The 12,609-nt window shown below is 42.1% G+C and overlaps 1 protein-coding gene across 6 annotated transcripts in view; it reads left to right on the top strand.

Moving 5' to 3' along the window:
* Positions 1 to 12,609, top strand: part of SORCS2 (sortilin related VPS10 domain containing receptor 2) — an 882,674-nt gene that overhangs the window by 109,666 nt on the left and 760,399 nt on the right. The window lies entirely within an intron of this gene.

The raw sequence follows: 12,609 nt of genomic DNA, 5'->3' as shown, positions 1-12,609 counted from the left end.
TCATAAACTACTGCAAGACCGTTTCAGGCTGGACATGAGGAAGAATTTCTTTACTGTCTGAGCCCCCAAGGTCTGGAACAGCCTGCATCGGAGGTGGTTCAAGCACCTACATTGAACACCTTCCAGAGTAAATTGGATGCTTATTTTGCTAGAATCCTATGACTCCAGCTGACTTCCTGCCTTTTGGCGGGGGGCTGGACTCACTGATCTTCTAAGGTCTCTTTCAGCCCGAATGCCTATGAAATCTATGAAATTAGTAAGAGAAAAGTTTAAAACTAACCAGACAAAGTACTTTTAATGCAGTGTGTGGAACTCATTACCACAAGGGGTGGTAGAGGCAGATAGTATAGCCAGCTAGACTATGGACGATAGCGCTTTTAAACAGAACAGTCAGAAATGTTTGTCTGCATCTGTAAACCAGTGATGGTGGATGTCAGGGAGGGTCTGACAGGATAGATCACTCTAGATGCAACACCCTGTTCATATGATCTCTCTTTAAAGTAGGGGTGTCAAGCATAAGGCCTGTGGGCCAGATTCCATCTGTGCAGGCTCTCTATCTAAGCTTGTCTCACTGTCACAGCTGCCCCCAAACCCTGGTTGTGCCCCTAGACTCTCACTGCTGCCAGACTCCTGTCCCTAGACCTACTGCCACTGCTGGAGCCCTCACTGCCCCCAGAACCTTGCCCCTGCTTCTGGCATTGTTGGAGACAGGATAGTGGGCTACATGGACCATTGGTCTGACCCAGCATGGCGCCTCTTAGGAAAGAGCCAATGCTGCTGAAATATAAAGAAACTTTTATTGAGATCCTTCTCCATAGTCAACCTCAAGTGATTCACACTACTGGTATATACTACTGGTAGGCTTCAACCAAATCATACTGAAATAAAAGGGAAAGTTTTGCTGACTTGAGTGGGCTTTGGACTGTACCCAAAATAGATAAGTAATATTGCTTTTTGAACAGATATACTTTTGCTTGGATCCTCTGCTGCAGCTGAGAGGAGCACCTTGTGATGCATCAAACCTCTCATCCCCCACTGGTTCACTTCTGAAGCTCAGTCCGTTTGGTCTGCCTTAAGTGTTAGAGTGAATTTTCAGTCCTGCCAAAATCACATTGAATGCATGTACTTCTTTAGGAAAACTTTGGAATTAAATTAAACCTTAAAAGAAGCCACAGAATCCAGTTTAGATATTTAACTTAAGCCTTGACTTGCTTTTTTTTCTCTTTCCCTTGGCCCAATATTGGATAAAATCAAAACTGAAGAGTGGAAATAATGGGTGGTATTGCATCTTGAGTGAAGATTTATTTCTTTGGATTATTGCTGGTCCTGGAAGATGAACAAATCTGAAAGACTTGCAGAAGTTTTGCAGACTTAGTCCCCTGGTCCAGAGACCTCAGCTAGGCAGAGCTGCTAATCAGAAGATGTAATAGGAAATGCGCCTTAACACATCAAGGGAATGACATTATATATCTTGAGGGAGACTGTATCATGCATTTTTGAATAACATCTGGATGTTCTTTCTTCTTTCTTTTCTCCTAAGTTAAACAAACAGGACTTAAAAAATCTGTAACATATGGTAATTGCAAATTCCTACCATGTGTTGTTGGTAAGTGTAAGGATGTACATTTTGTGCAAAAATGCATTTGTTTTTAAAATTTCTATGTGGTTTAGCCATGTCCTTTGCTTTTTATTTTAGTGAGTTAAGTTCATCCAGTAATGGATAAAATAGAGTATCCAGAGGTAGAAGCAGATCTGAAGACAGACTAAAAGTTCCAGGGTTGTTTTCACTGTTCAAATTATTTTCCATATATACTTTTAGTAACACTTGAAATACTATGAGAATGGGCACTAGTCATAGCTTAAATGGGATATTTGAGTGAGAAATTAATTTGGAATTTAAGTACAAGAGAATGATTCATAGAAACCCAACCTAACCAACTACTTGCCTAAATTTTCACTAGAAAACCTGCTGTTACATATGCCCTGAGGTGCTATATATTTTAGTGCCTAAATACTGCTTAAGGCCAGCTGGGACTTACAAGTTAGACATCCCAGTTCCTAAGCCCCCTGAGGACCATGATGTGATAGGTATATTCAGACTAGGCTTATCCTCAACTGACAACACTCACAGCTATTTTCCATTCAAAAACATGGTTGGTAGTATTGGAGGTTATGGTCGTCATTTATATTATCACTAGAGACCTACTGAATTCGAGGCAGCTGCCCACTGATTTTGCAGGCAGAACACGGGGCCTGGCACCCTCTGCCCCCCCCACCCTCTGGCTGAGGGGGCCCAGTGGTCCTGGCCCTCTGCCACTGATTGGCTGTGACAGCTGTCCATCATGTGGAAGAAGTTTTTCACTCTGGGAGTGGTTAAGCATGGGAACAGGTTTCCCAGGGGGGCTGTGGAGTCTCCATCTTTGGAAGATTTTAAGAGCTGCTTATACAGGCACTTAACTGGGATGGCTTAGGGCTGATCCTGCCTAGAGTAGGGTTTTGGATTAGATAACTTCCTGAAGTCCCCTCTAGCTGTACTTTTCTGTGACTCTAAATCCAGGGGGGAGAGACTAGGTTTCAGACACGTGTCTCTCTTTGGTGTTTCCTATTTGCTAAATTCCTTCCACTCGGCATGCTGAGTGTTTTGAATCCCAATTGGAGGCACACAATGCTTAAGTATAGGGTGTTCAGTGGCTTAATTTGGGTTGGTGAATTCCACTCCCAGAGCCAGGCAGCTAACTTTTAGGTGTGGCAGTGTTCAGTATTACCGTACCTAAGTCTCTCAGTGCACTTTGCTGTTTGTAAGGATCCAAAGGTCTGACCTGGGGCATTTTTATGTGGAAGTGAAAATGTAGTAGTCTAGAAAGCAATTGGGAAGGTAAAAAAATATTCTGTGCTCCTTCTAGCATGTACTGTAGCATTAAGTTCTAAAGATACTTCCCAGTAATAACACAGAAAGTGTTGATTAACAGTTGAAAGTTCTGCCTTTTGAGTTCATACTCTTTTTTTTTTTTGTTTTTTGGTAAACCAGGACTGAGTCTAGGCATGCTGGTTTTTGCAGGAAACCTGCTTTTTGGTATCCCAGTGACAAAATGTATAAGGAAGTCAAATGACTTTTCCCAGCATATGCACAACTTTTACTGACTGGATGTAATAGCATCAGAAGAATCCTGACTCAAAGAAAAGAATAGCTGTGGCATCTGCACAGTATTATGCATCTGTGCTCAAAACAAAAGTCTTTCTCTCTCTTACTTTTGATCCTATAGAAAAGATTTAATAATAATAAAAATGTTTCAAGATATTTGAACAAACCCAACATAAATGCAACATTTAATTTTCAATATTAGTAGAGGGTAACAGTATCAGGAAGTTTATGGTACGATTGTTTCTTCTGTGACAAAAGATCCCTTTGGAAGGCAGACAAAGGAGCAGTTCTTCATATAAAATGGATGGACAATCTCAGCTTAACTAGGGAGAGCTGTGTATTATATACTAGGAATATAGTTCCTTTTGTCTTTTTATTCTCTTCCTCTGTCCATCATGCAGGATGAGTTCAGGAGTTTCAAATAAAAGACCCAAAAATTAGGCACCTAAATAGGCAGTCTGAAACTCAGAAGTGTGGAATGCAACAGAGTAGCCAGGCCAGAAACTGCATGGTGTTGAAGCACTCTGAATTTGAAGCATTCCAAACTGGAGTGGAATTTGGAGCTTTTCAAATGCATGTCTGTCAATATCCATGGTCACAAGTATTGAAATTGGACAAATTGATACTTTTCACTGTGGATATAGACAGACATGTATTTGAAACACTTTGAATGCATGTCTGTCCATATCCATGGTAATATCACTCTGTGAAGCTCCTGAGTTGTTACAGTTGATGCCACACAAATTCCTAAGAAAGCAAGAGGTACATTTGAAATCATTCATTAAATAAAAACAATCCACTGTATTCATGTTTTGCTTCTAAATATTTTTAAAGGTAGAAGTTAGATTTTAGTTAGTTATTCATGTCATGGAGAAACAACATTATATCTCAAGGTTGAACGGGTATAAACTCCTCCAAGACTGTTTCAGGCTGGGCGGTAAAGAAGTTCTTCCTTCTGCCTGAGCCCCGCAGGTCTGGAATAGACTGCCACTGGGGGTGGTTCTAGCACCTACTTTGAACACCTTCAAGAGAAGTTTGGATGTTTATCTTGCTGGGATCCTATGACCCCTGCTGACTTCCTGCCTCTGGGGCAGGGGGCTGGACTCGCTGTTCTTCTGAGGTCCCTTCCAGCCCTAATGTCTATGAATCTATGAATCTAGTCATTCTTATTTGTAACAAATGCTGTTCTCTTTGTTTCTTCATCTCCATTGTGCTCTTTCCCCAAATTTTCTTTTGTTGGAGGGACTTACAATATGGCCAGATCTAGGAGGGAAATATTCCAAAGTCTGCTTCAAGCTACTGTGGTCTACAATGCTTTTTTAATTTTGGAAAACTTCCATTGAATATGGTGATTCAGATTTACTTACGTTTTGCTTCTGCTTCTTATTTTTTCTTTTATGATTTCTTAATTTATTTAGACTTTTGTAGTGTAAGAGTGTTCCAAATGCATTCAAAATACAGAGTAAGATCTTTTAAAATAACGGAAGTGGAAAAAATACAATTATGGTTAAGAATTTGGTTTGTTATCCACTCTGTACAAAGTCCTTCTGCTGAAGTTAAAAAAAATAGGATTCAAACAGGGTGGTTTCTGCAGAAACAGTCTCCTGAAATTCATCATGTGATTTTATTTTAGCAGCTGAAAAGATCAAATCACATTATACAATGATACATTAATCAGTCTTGGATTTGCCAATGGCAATTGAAAGCAATGGTCACCTGAATCTTGGAAAAAAATAATATGGTGCATGACTTCTTTCTGTGAACAGTTTTCTTTTTTGAGAGTAACATATAGGAAATTGTTTCACTGCACTGTAGTGTCGAGGTGAGCTGTGGGATGCTGATGGTTTGTGAAGTGGAACTTTCTTCCTCCCTCAGTTTTGTCTATCAGGTCCATCTTTTGTGTCTTTTCTTTATTCTTTCTAATATCCCCTGGATAATCCATTGCAAGATTAACCCTTTAATGAGAGAGAGTGTGATGCAGTTATCACTGAAGTTGCTATGAGCCATTCCCTTTGGGTATAATTACATTTCAATCCAAAGATATGATTGCAGCTCGTGTAGCCATAATGTTAAACTAGCTATCTCAGGTACCCATAGCAGAGTACCCTGCAGCAATATGACGTTCAGCAGAGATTATACAATTTGCTTCAGATCCTAAATAAGAACTTTTTGGCTGCCCTGAACTGAGCTCATTGCTGCTCTGGCTAACCAAATTTGAAAGTTTTTTGGGTCTGTCTACATAAGCTGCAGTCTCCTCCTTCAATTACAACATAAACATATCTATTTGAAGTGTTGATATAATAATCCCAAAGAACACAATATTCAGGAGGGTGAATTGACCATAGAACAACAATCTGAGGATTATTTGTATTCTAGGGAAGTTTTCAAAATGTGGAAGCTGAAAGTGTGGGAATTCAGTTTTGTTTGCAGCTGAGCTTTTGACTGGATGAAGCTGAAGCTAAAGCTGCCCTTAAACTGAGCAGAGACCTCTGTTTTGAGAATAGTAAGATTTTAGGATCAAATTTTACAAAAATCCTATTATGGAGGCAAATCTTGATAAGAACTGTTGGATGAGGAGGTTTTTCATCTGTCTGTTTTGTACTTGTACATTTCACATTGATCCTTTCTTTTAAAGTCAGTCTAAGGAACAAGGATTTTTTTCCCTCTTTATGTATTACTGTATTAGTTCTGCTAGTATTTTTGTATGATGACTGATGATTGTGTTTTCTTTTAATGGAGAATCTATTGAGAGTGCTCATTTCCATTTATTTATAACCGGTAAGAGTACTGCTGCTGTCAAAGGCACAAAAGGTTAATTACTAGCCTATGAGATCTGCTTGGGTGTCATACTAAATGAAGGAAAGTGTTAAAGAGGCATATCTAGTCCTAAGTAGTTAAAACAACCAGATACTAATGAGAACAAAATGTTCAGGAAAACATGTTATTTGGTCTGTGTGTTCTGGAAGGTACAACAGAAGGATAGCCTTCTGATTAGGTATAGGTCCTGGATTTTGTACTGGTTTTGGAATAAACTATAGGTAAGATGCTTTCATGGGAATAGTTAAGTGCCTCTACGTACTCTTCAAAAGACTCTAGTGCTCAAGACAGAATAGGAATCTTCAAGACAGAATCAGGATGTTGCTTTCCTGTGGAAAACCTTCTCTCTGTATGAGACAGATATAGTGTACAGGCTCTTATGATGTTACCGGACTCACAAGTATTAGGATTTTCAGAATGTCATGGCTTTGTGTTTTGCAGTCCTGCTGTGCTTACTATTTACAAGCATTACACTTCAGAGTACAATCCCTCTATCCAACATCACACAGATCTTCCCCAGTTCCCTTATGCAGCATCTGAGAGATACTGACACTGTACAGAAACCCCATCGTTGCCTGAATTGCTAAGAAAGCTTCATAGAGATTCATTTGAGCTGGGAATTTCAGAGAAGGCCAAGGGATCACTGGCTTTTCTACTTGGATCTCCTGTATAATACGTGTATCAAATACCCCTGGCTGGGACCAATTATTTTAGTTAGACCAAAGTATTTCACTCAGAAAACTAAACTGTTTGGTGCCACAGAGAGATGGAGAGATGAAAGGATCACCAGTACAATTGTGGGGAATTGATTTGATGGGTGATATATGCCTAGGTAATCCCAAGAGTTAAACCATCCGCCATGCTATAGAGGAATGCAAAAAAATTCAGGATCCTTGCCAATATGACTTGAGGAAGAGGAAAGGGAAAGGGGACAGGGCAGAATTATTTTCCAAATCAAGATCTAGTGATAAATATGACCCAGATCATATGAGCAAGTGGTACTAGGCAGGCACCTAAAGAAGAGGATTATGTAACCTGGTAGAGAACTCAACCACTCAAGCCAGCATCCTGTCTCCAGCTGTGGTCAGTCTCCAAGGCTTCAGGAGAAGACAGATTCATTCTCTGCCCAGGAATACATCATATCAGTTATGCATGAAGGGCAGCAGTTGCTTTCTGACACCTTCAGACAACTCACTGAAATGCCATGGCATGCAATTTGCTTAAAATTATTATTGTAATGCAAGACAGTAAGTGTTGTAAAGAAGCAGAGGGCTGTTTTCCATATAGTTCACAAAGGAACGTGGATGAACAGGAGGACTTATAGAGTTACCGATTTGAAAGGCAGAAGGAACCACCATGACAGTCACTCCCCACTTACACTTTAAAGTGAAGTATTATAGAGTAATATTTAATATTAATTTTACTATTCCAAGCAAGTGTTGAGTATATCAGGAAACCAATTTTATGTCAGCTTTTACCCTTGTCTGTCAGAATAAGGTTTCATATTGGGTCTGTATTTTTTAAAACCAGATGTTGAAATGTAGACTACGACGCATATAATGGGCAATTCGTGGGCAATCAAACTATTACCACTGGAAATATTTGGGTTTCTTTATCTGGTACCCGTTTATGTGACCAGTAGATGAAGGTGTGTGCCTGCTAGAATCTATTTTGCTTACAGAGCGATGCAAATCTGCTGAAATAAATGTTGTGTACCATTACTGAATTTCAGCAGTGCTGAAAGAACATGGTACCTGGGTGGAAAAGCAGAAGGAAGTGTTGGAGGTAAAGAGAAATTTTGTGAAGAACTATATCAGAAGAAGGAAATAGACAGGAAGATGATTAAGGTTTTGCTGGAAGAGATTGAAGAGAAAGTAGAGGAGGAAGAAGCAAAGAAGGTGGAAGAAAAGATAAGCTTAAAGGAAGTGGAGGAGTGCTTAAAGGGAGTGGAGGAATGCTTTTCCTTTAAAACAGGAAATCACCAGTAGCAGATGGATTACCTATGGAATTTTCTGAGAAGTTTGGGCATGGGTAGGGAGGGATGTAATGGATGTTTTTGAGGAAACAGTGGGAAAAAGAGAGGCAGGGAAAGATTTTACAAGAGGTATTGTGATGTTACTCTTTAAGAAAGGGCAGAAGGAACTCCTGAAAAAACTGGAGACTGATTACACTCCTTAATATGGACTGGAAATTAATGGCCAAGATTCTGGCTTTGAGAATGAGGAAAAGCCTCCAGAAAATATATGAAGACCAAGTATGCGCAGTATGAGGTAGAAATGTCTCCGAAAGTGATCAGAATAATCAGAAATACACTGTCTCTGATCCCACATCCAAGAGAGGAAAACAAATACAGTTATAGCAAACCTAGATTTAGAAAAAGTATATGACAAACTGAATCGTAATTACATATTGAGTGTGTAAGGAAAAATGGGGTTTGCAGAGAAATATATGTTGGATAAGGTTATTGAATAGCAAAGTGGAGAGTCAAGTCCAAATTAACTGCTTAATTCAGCAGGGTTTTTAAAAGCCATATGGAGTGAGACAAGGGTGCCCCCTCTCACCACTACTATTTGTGTGCAGAATGGAACTGTTAACACATAGAATAAGAAAAGACAAGGTCATAAGTGGAGTAAAGGTACTGGGAGGGGGGAAGGTAAGATGTGTATTATACATGGATGATACAAATGTAGCTGTTAGAGGTAAAAGGAATCAGAACTCATGGCAGAGGTGATAACTTTTATTAGACCAATTAGATTTTTGCAAAAAAATTTCTTTAATTGCAAGCTTTTGGGCTGTTAGAGAGAGACTTTCAATGGAAAGGGTGCTAAAGCAGTATGGAGAAGCAACAGGGGCTAAACTAAATAGGTTGGAAAGCACCATGATGGGAGTGGGGAACTGGAGGGACTTGGAGAAGTTGGGTCTTCAAATAAGTGAGAGAGAAATCAGAGTGCTGAAAAAGGTGATGGCAAGGCTACAACAAATACTTTGGCTATGGTCTGGAAGGACACTGTCCTTTGCCAGAAAAGTGGCAGCATTTAAGGCTGTGCTACTGCTGATTTAATGTATGTATGGGAAATGTATTCCCATCAATGCAGTTACAGATAGCAAATGTACAAAGTGGAATATATGTGTTCTTCTGGAATGCCAAAAGAGGAAGATTGGCTAGAGCTATACTGTACAAAACAAGAGAGATGGGGGAGATGGGGGCTGTAAGACTTGGGATTGTTCATCTATGCCAGGGGTTGTAAACAGGGGGTATGCATACCCCAAAGGGTACTTTGAAAGGTCTTCAGGGGTACATGCAGATGGGTGGGCAGGGATGGAGCAGTATGGAGCCCAACTCCTGTACCCCATTATATTTTTTTCTTGTATTTTAGGGAGGGGACAGATTGAAGGCCCCGCGTTGCAGGAGGGAGGGGGGCTGGTGCAGGTGTTGCACAACTGGGGGGGCGGGGTGCAGGACGGAGCTGCGAGCAGCTCATCTGAGAGGCACAAGGGAGGCGTGGCTCCCACCACTGTGCACACCTCAGAAGGGCATGGGGGGGTGCCCTCAGATATGCGTGGGGCAGGGTGGGCTGGGCTGCCCCAGTGGTGGGGGAGGTAGTGGGGCTGGGGCAGGGGAAGGGGCTGCCTAGCTGCGGTGGGGCACGGGACTGAGCCACACAAAGGTGGGGGGGTAGCTCCCACCACTATATGTACTCCCGGGAGGGCATGGGGGACATGTGCCCCTGGATCTGTGTGTGGTGGGGCAGGCTGTGGCCTGAAGCTGGGATGGCACCTGGCTCTTCCTGTTTGGGGCTGGGCCGTGCTGTGGTCAGGGCAGCTGGCAGCGGCACTGGGAGGGGCATTGTGGGAGGCTGTGGCAAATTCTGGAGTGGCTGCAGTCCCTCCCCCCTCATGTAGCCCTGCTCCCATAGGCCCCTGCAGTGATGGAGGGAATAGGGCAGGGGCAGGGGCAGGTGCTGCACAGCTGGCCTGAGTCCAGGACTGAGCCACCCGCACCTAGGGAGGGAATGGGGGGTGTGAGACACTGGATCTGTGCGCAGGGTGGGCTGGGTCCAGGGCAGTGCCAGGCACTTCCTGGTGGGGGGTTGGGGCAGGTGGCATTGGTGGTGCTGGCAGGGAGCTACGGGAGTGGTTGCAGCCACTCCAGAATTTGCTGTAGCCCCTCCACCCTGCCTCCCAGTGCTGCCACTGCCTACCCTGAGTGCAGCCCGGCCCAGCCTCCACCTGGAAGAGCCTGGCACAGCCCCAGCCGCAGGCCACCCACGTGCAGATCTGGGGGTGCACACCCCCCATGCTCTCCTGGGGTGCGTGTAGCATTGGTGCTAGGAGGGAGAGCTGAATGGGAGGGGAGCTTGCATGCGTGGCTGCCACCGCCACTGCTACCCACAGCCAGCTATTGGCTGTGGGTGGTGGCCTGAAGGCCAATTAGGAAACTGAGCTGTGGTGGAGGGCGGGGAGGTGCTGCGATGTGTTGTGTAGGGCTGGCGGTGCCTGACACGCCTCTTCCACTCCCCCAGGTAAGAGGTGAACGCACTGGGGGAGATGCCGCCACCATGCCCTGGGGCGCACTCCATCCCCAGCCGCCTGGCCACACATACCCCAGAGACCTTTCTAAGTAGTCCTGGGGATACGCATACCCCCATTGACAACCCCTGGTCTATGACACCTCAGTAAACCCTCTTTCTTTCTGAAGGTAATATTCTACTGGTTCCTGTGAAACTGAAGTAGACACCTCGCTCCACAAGTTGAGAAATAATTTCTTATGGAATCCTCCAGTGAATGTGTCTCCTCTGTATCCCAAACTCGTGGTAGGGGTGGTATCTTTTATTAGATGAATTAGATTTTTGCAAAAAAACCTGTAATTGCAAGCTTTCGGACACAAGCACCCTTCTTCAGGCATAGGAGAAAAGATTGTAAAAGTTCTCCTGGGTAGAAATGAAAGTTCATATTTCATAGGAGAGTTGAAGTATGGTAAAATCTCTTGTTTAGAACAGGTCATTTTATGTGCAGATTGAGCTCAGAGAAAAGTTGGAATAGTTTGTTTACTTTGAAGTTGTCTGGATTCTCTGTATCCCAGCATTTCAATCCAGACCTGTTTAAATAACCTCTTTGAGGATGTTTTTTCTAGGATGGGGTATCACAGATTTTATTGCAACCCTTCAGACACTAAGTTTTCCTCCATAATGTACACCAGTGTTTGCATACTCTTGTTCAGTGTGTTACAGACTAGATGATTTTATTATCAACACAATTACAAATGTTCTTCCTGATTTATAATGATCCTTTTTACTCGCTCAATTTCTCGAAGCTATTGACTGCTCACAGAGAAACTTTTCACTTTTTTTTGGTATTTACCACTGCACGTGTGGTTACTAAATAATATAATACATTGCAGCACTGTACACATCGTAAATGCCAACGTTCATTGAGCAATTAATTGATAAAGTAATGCTAAGTTTTCATAAAAGCATCTGTGAACACCAAACAGATGAGGAAGTAATGAAAAACCTGTTTATTGTAGTTAACTTAATAAAAATCATTTCAAGAAACAAAGCCCACCTCATCAAATGGAAAACACCAGGAGTGGGCAGAACAATTTTACATATATAGTTTCTCATTTAATTGGGAAATAATTTTGAATTTTTTATGGAGGCTTATCTTGTAAGCAGGTCTCTGTTTTGTTCTGCCATAATTTTGAATTTTTTTGTGGCGGCTTATTTTGTAAGCAGGTCTCTGTTTTGTTCTGCTGTTGTCCTCTGCTACAGGCAGTTGAAAATAATGCAGCATATAAGTTAGAAAGAAAAAATTAAAATTGGAGGTTTGGCAGCTGAGCTGTAAACCATGTTTACATTAGCAAATGCATTTCCTTTGTAGCTCTGAGGGTTGAAAACTTCCTCGCACAGGTTTATGTCTTTCCTTGATTCATCAGCTCAACAGGATGGGAAGGAAAGTGAGTGATGGAATTCAGTGCATGATACCTCTAAGCCAAACTGGAAAGGAGTTGCATGACTGTACATCTTATATTGATTTCTTTAGGTTTTATGCGAGTTGAAAGTCCAGGAATTGCCTAAAGATATTTTTTTTTTCTAAGAATGAAACAAGATTGGATGTAAATGATTATAATTGAAGGGGGTTGTGCCTTGTGTGTATGAAGTTGAACCTTCTCATAGTCCGACTTCATACTATGTGATTTGGTTATATATGATGCAGACCAATCCTGGTCTTGTAATTCTGCTCTCTTCTAAGCTATCATATTAGAAATATTGACGTTTTTGCCTATAATAGCCTTTTGGATGTTAAGAGTGTATGCTAAAGCAGATATGCCTGCCCAGGTCTGCAGACAGGCTATTAAAATACACTGGGGGAGTATGCTCACTTCATAGAATCATAGAAGTAGGGTCGGAAGGGACCTTATAGATCTTCAAGTCTGACCCCCTGCCAGGGCAGGAGAAAAAACTGGGCTTAAATGATCCCAGCTAGGTAGGCATCAAGCCTCCTCTTAAAGACCCCCAGGGTAGGAGCCAGCACCACTTCTCTTGGAAGTTGGTTCCAGATCCTAGCCGCCCTGACAGTGAAGTAGTTCTTATGGATGTCTAATCTAAACCTACTTTCCAACAACTTGTGGTTGTTATTCCTTGTTATGC

This window comes from Gavialis gangeticus, unplaced genomic scaffold (genome assembly GCF_001723915.1).
Source record: "Gavialis gangeticus isolate Ggan-Ray unplaced genomic scaffold, GavGan_comp1, whole genome shotgun sequence".
Taxonomy (NCBI): domain Eukaryota; kingdom Metazoa; phylum Chordata; order Crocodylia; family Gavialidae; genus Gavialis; species Gavialis gangeticus.
This window is presented reverse-complemented; position numbering and strand designations above follow the sequence as displayed.